A 6,613-nucleotide genomic window follows, 5' to 3' on the forward strand; every position below is an offset into this window, starting at 1 on the left:
CAACAGTATTAACAGTTCTTTAAGTCTAAGTAAGTAACCAAGAATATATAAGAAAGAGGTGATAAGAAGACGCCTATGTTGTGAAATAAACTTGTGAAATGAGCTTGAGAACTAGTAAACAAGGTCAGAAGCCTAGTTACGTAAGAAACGTTGTCTAGAAACAAGATGAGTGCACTAGTATTTGTGACAGGTTGATGGATTGCTGACCTCAACCCCTTAGAACTAGGAAAGCTACAAAAAAATTGGTTTAGTGAGTAATATCGGCACTTTGTGATGATATCAGTAACAGAACATGGTTGTAGCAGTACAAGTGAATAGGTGGCCAGCTAACACCACTTATTTATAACCAATTACTTGAGAGTTCTGGTTATGGTTTTGGATTAGCCCGGGAATTCCCCTAAAGCATCCAATAGGGACACAGGACTACTTGTGGGTGATGCTGTGTCCCATTGAGTGGGTCGAGATAATACTAAGAAAAGTCAGTTAAAAAACCCATATCAGAGACTGAAAAATCAGTTCTCCGGGATTCAAAAAGAGTTCCTCCAGAGTCCTAGATGTTCCTAGAAATTCTGAACAATGAAAATGTCGAATGTGACTAAAACTCCCAGCAACCCAACTCAACTGTAAGTATAATCTTTCTCTTTTAATCAGTTAATGTTAGAACTATATAAAGTATTAAATGTATCTATGTGAAAAGTATTTAAATGCCTTTATATAAGTATTTAGTCAAACTCGAATAATGTTTAAAGTTTGTTTACTTAAGGAAGTTATGTTTTGAGAAGTTGTTAAATGTTTAATAAATATTATTATAAGTGTTCACCATTGGCCTGAGACTCTATTTCCTTAGTCTAACTGTAAACTACCTCTAATTAACAACTTGTGGCTCTACTCGTCACGACAAATCCTCCAATAAATAAATTTGGTGTAACGAGTAGTTTTAATTGAAACTCCAATAATTAAGCCCACCAGGGCGCTACTCTTTACAGCTGGCGCAGTCTCGAATATTTCTGGAGTAGCTAACTACAGGCTGGTTAGAGTAAAGAAAGACAGAAAAAGTAAGAAACTCAACCAAAGTACTGTAAGTAGTGTAGGTTAGAAATAAGTAGTTATGGCCACTACTGGTGTAGATACGACTACAGAAGAGGGTGGTGCATGCCCTAGAGTCTGTAGAAGGGCTATACTAACCATGAAGCCACAGCTGAGCAACCCACACAAATAGGGCTATGCAGCACTACACACTTAACAAGTGCTGTACTGCTGTATCACGGTAGTTCAAATGAGGATGTTGAAAGCTTTATCGACACCTTAGATGAAGCAGCTAGAATATCAGGCTGGACTGATGCCCAGAAAGCTAATATATTACATCTAAGAACAGCAGGAGAGGCTAAATCATTACATTAGGGCGTATGGTGAGCTGTGTGAGACAACAGACTATCAATATCTAGTGCTTAAGCTAATAGAAGAGAATAGGACATGAGAAACTACTAATGTGCAATCTATATCAACAATGTGGTGAATCCATCCAAGTTTTTGGACATAAATTACAGGAGTTATGTAATAGATTGCACAGGGCTTATGCACATTCGAACGAGGATATGCTTCAAGATACTGTAAAATCTGAGTATGAATGAGGGCTATACAGTAACGTAGCTAGAGGATATGTAAATGAAGCAAATACCCCTCAAGCAACTTTACTGGATTTAATTGAAGTAGCTACTCGAGAGGAGCTATGAGAAAAGCAGATCTATAAGCCTAAACATTCAGCTATAAATGCAGTTAACAGTTATAGCAAGGCTAATCTGTCTAATACACAGAGTAAGCCCGATGGCTTCCATTGCTTTAACTGTGGCAAAGTTGGGCACAAAGCAAGAAACTGCTTTCAAAAGCAGAAAAGAAATGAGCAAATAGTGTGTTATAACTGTGGTATTACAGGCCACATGGCATGAGATTGCTGACGCCCATGGAAAGCTGAAAACAGAAAAACCCCAAAGGCTGGAGCTTACAGATAAAAGCTTCCCAATAATAACGGTAGCCCTACCTTCGCTACTGGTTCAAAAAACATAATCCCCAATGGGATTACAGAGCAAAAGTAGAGGTAGTTCTGGTAGTTTGGGATAAGCGATCGAGTATTCATAGTGTTAATGAAGTATCATCAACAGTTAAAGTAGAAATAGAAGGTATATTATGTTGATTATTGGTTGATACAGGTGCTCAATCATAGCTTCTAAGTTCAGAATTAGTAGATAGAAATCCGACATTATTAGATAATGCCTGGAAAGAAATTTCTAGAAGTATTTTAACATCTATAACAGGATATCCTATTAAAACGTTAGGTAGATATCATATGCAAATGAAAGTAGGAACTTAGAGTTAAAACACTCATTTTACATCTATAAGCAGATAGACTTAGAAACAGGTGGTATTATAGGGCAAGATTTCTTAAGAACTTATGACACTGAAATATCTCTTACCCAAAGTAAGCTACACATAGAAACAGAGGTCTTAAGTTTGAAGGACTTGAGCCTTCAAACTTATGTGCAAAAGTTGAGACACATAATACCTTCCCGCTGATTAATAGTCAGATGCCTAATGCTAGCATTAGCGAGACTAAGGATCAATCGTCAAAATACGAAACCACTGACTACTTAATAGAGTGTAGTAACACACGACAAAATCTGAGGAGTTAGAATAAGAAGTGTCCGAAAGAAAGTTCCAAAAGAAAGTCAAGAAATAAGACTGCCCAGAAAGACACTAAATCTAGCAGGAGTCATAAAGATAAGGTGAGTGATAGTAAGATAAGGCAGAATAAGTTAATTAATAAGCCTTTAAAACAAGAAATTAATAATTCAAACCTATCAGATGACTCTACACTTTTGCCTAACATAAGCAACAGAGCATCCTAACAGGAGTGTTTGAAAGAAAGAGTTCCTGTAAGATTAGTTAAACTAACTGAAGTCCCTGTGAGAAGTCAATTTATAGTTCAAGCTAAAGTAAATTACTTTCAGTATAATGAAGAAGTGCTAGTTAAGCCTACTGAAATAGAAGAAACAGGAGCTTATTTAGCTGCTTGTATTAGTAAAGTGTCTGAGAGAGACACAGTGCCTGTAAAAGTGTTAAATGTGAATGAAGAAAAAGTAATACTACCTAAGAACATAGTAGTAGATAAGGCTAGTAGTAGAGAACAGTTAGCTGTGGTAGGACAGCATAATATTAATAATGTTAATAAACAGGCATAACAAAGTAGGATAAACTGGGATTTATCTTAGAAAATGTATAACAAAAACATAAAGAAAGTTTGATAAACTTGTTAGAAGTGTATAGAGATAAATTTGTAGGGGAAAATGACTCTAACGGTTGTACAAACAAGGTTAAACATAAGATAGTGTTAAATAATAATAAGCCTAAAGCACAGAGACCTTATAGAGTGCATGAAAAACATAGGGTTGAATTAAAAGAAGAGATGCTTGAACAATAGAGAATAGTAGTAGTCCATATGCATCTCTAGTTGTATTAGTTCCTGAAAAGGACGGAAAATTAAGGTTCTGTGTGGATTTTCGAAAAGTGAACGGAGTAACAGTCAAAGACACTTATCCATTACCTAATATTCAAGAAACCTTAGATAGGTTAGGTAAAAGTAAATACTTTTCTTCTATGTATTTACAAAGTGGATATTGGCAAGTAGAAATAGAAGATGAAGATAAAGATAAAACTGCTTTTGTATTACCTTCAGGTAAATACCAGTTTAACAGAATGTCTTTTGGCATATGCAATGCCCCTTCAACATTCCAGAGATTAATGGATGTTGTACTGTCAGGCTTGCAAGATTCAGAATGTTTTTGTTATCTAGACAATGTTATAGTGTTCGCTGCAAGTTTTGAAGAACACTTAGTGAGTTTAATGTATGTATTCGATAGGTTAAGAATGGCAAACTTAAAGCTTAAACCAAGTAAGTGTCAGTTTTTGAAAAATGAAGTAGAATACTTGGGTCATTTAGTGACCACAGATGGTGTAAAGCCAGACCCTAAAAAGTTAGAAGTCTGTAAAAAATATCCAGTACCTAAAACAGTAAAAGATGTTCGTGCATTTTTAGGATTTGTAGGATTCTATAGAAGATTTATACCACATTTTTCTTTATTAGCAAAACCTCTAACTGAGTTAACTAAGAAAGAAACAAAATTTCAGTGGACAGATAAAAGACAGGAAGTATTCGAAAAACTAAGAGAAGCTTTATTAAAAGAACCAATCCTGAGTTATCCAGATTTTAGTAAATAATATATCTTAAGCACAGATGCTTCAGGTTTTGCTATAGGTGCAATTTTATCATAGTTAGATGAAAATGGCAAAGAACACCCTATAGCTTATCAGAGCAGACAGTTAGGAAAAGCTGAAGTAAATTGTTCAGTTACAGAACAAGAGTGCTTGACTGTAGTACATGGAATTAAAACCTTCCATTGCTATCTGTACAGTAGAAAGTTACCATTATTACAGATCATGCACCATGAAAATGGTTGATGACATTAGAATACCCCTCCTCTAGATTAGCTAGATGGTCTTTAATGATAGAGGATTATGACTTTGGAATAATACATAGACCAGGTAGAAAACATTCTAACATAGATGCTCTAGGTAGAATCAGAGTAGAAAATAACGAAATTATAAAAAACAAACAATCAATCAAATAAAAGAAGTACACGAATTAGAAATAATTTGGGATTTAGATCATGTAATTAGTGAGCAAAAGAAAGATCCAGAAATAAATGACTTATGCAACAAAGTAACACAAGGATAAGATATGGAATACATGCTACATTACAATATTTTATGTAGTAAAATTAAGGACAATAGGTCGTGACAAATAGTTGCACCAGTTAATTTGAGAACAAAGGTCATGAAAACATATCATGATATGCCTTTCATGGCACACTTAGCTTTTGCTAAAACATACAGTAGAATAAATAGAAGGTTCGAATTCGATGACGAGGAACCCACTTTGAGACTAATAATGGCTGGATACGGCTTGAATGGGTAATGAAGAAGAACTTTAACATAACAGCAAATGTACAACGTTTCGACAAAGTTTTGTCATCATCAGGTGTCAACAGAAGGTTCTTTTGGCCAAACATGAGAAAAGAAGAAAAACGAAAAACCAGTCCACATTTAAGGAACACTCCTTTACAAAGAATGCCGAGTTTAATGACACCTTTTCAGCTAGTAGCCATGGACATATTAGGCCCATTGCCTACGTCCTATGCAAGAAACAAATACGTGTTAGTAGTTGCAGACTACTTAACCAGATTTGCTGAGGCTATATGCTTACCTTATCAGAAAGCAGAAACAATAGCTATAGCTTTTGTAAACGACATAATAGCTAAACATGGTATACCCCAATATCTATTGTTACGTCTGTGTTCATTTGTTAATTTCCTGCATAATTTCTTTCAGATGAAACTTAGCGATACAAGTCCTTTCTTAAATAAAACTAGTTTATTCTTTCTCAATACAACTTTGCAATACACTTAATTTCCACTTTAACTTAAACACACGCTATAATTCACAATGATTCATACACTTTACTTACGGTCACTACTGAGCTTGACTCAATTGTCCATCTCTATCTCTGCCTTTCTGCAATTCAATTAATTATCTCACTTTATTTGCCTGTTTATATACTAAAATAGAGGGCACGTAGAAAAGACTAGAGTTGCCAGGAAGAGACATGATCCTTCTAGAAACTCCAGCATGCATGCTTCCAGTGTCGCGTGACTTCCACTGTCGTAACACTATTAACAGATAGAGGTAGTAACTTCATTTCTAAGTTAATAAAGGAAGTTTGTGAATTATTAGGTGTGAATAAAATCATCCAGCTGCTAATGGTTTAGTGGAGAGATTTAATAGAACCTTATTAAATATGATCTCTCGATATTGTGAGAAAGATCAGAAAATTTGGTATGAGCAGATTCCCTTGTTAATGTTAGCTTATAGAAGCACTGAGAACGAGTCCATTCTTTCTATTGCATGGTAGAGATGTTATATTACCTATGCAAGAGATATTAGCTCCTAAGAAAAATAGTCATGTGATAGCTTATGACTATAAGGCAGAGTTATTACAGAGAATGCAAACAGCATTTGAGTTAGCTAACGAACATTTAACTAAAGCTGCTGAAAGTAAATAAAAAGGCACAGGTTAGTGATATAAAGTTAGGGGATAAAGCGTTGTGATACACCCCCAATAGTTAAGAAAGGAAATACTAAAAAGTTAGCAAAGTTATGGAAAGGTCCTTTCAGAGTCTTAAAACAGACTATCTAGTTAATTTTGAATAAAAGAAATCTATGGAAAAGGTAAACATTTTGTACATGTGAACAGGTTAAATAAAATAGAATATTATAAGCCTTATCAATATGAGTGTGTAGAAGAAGAAACTAATCAAACAGAACCAGCTAAGGGTATTCTGGAAGAGGCTGATAACTTAAGTGAGTTCATTCATGTTTTTATGATGAAGAAGAAATAATAGAACCAGAACCAGATATACCGATAGGAGAGAACGATGATAACACAATACTTGGTGATAAGTTAATAAGAACAGTAGATACCTCAGTTATTAGTGGTAACAAT

The sequence above is a fragment of the Limulus polyphemus genome, unplaced genomic scaffold (genome assembly GCF_000517525.1).
Source record: "Limulus polyphemus unplaced genomic scaffold, Limulus_polyphemus-2.1.2 Scaffold3363, whole genome shotgun sequence".
Lineage (NCBI taxonomy): Eukaryota > Metazoa > Arthropoda > Merostomata > Xiphosura > Limulidae > Limulus > Limulus polyphemus.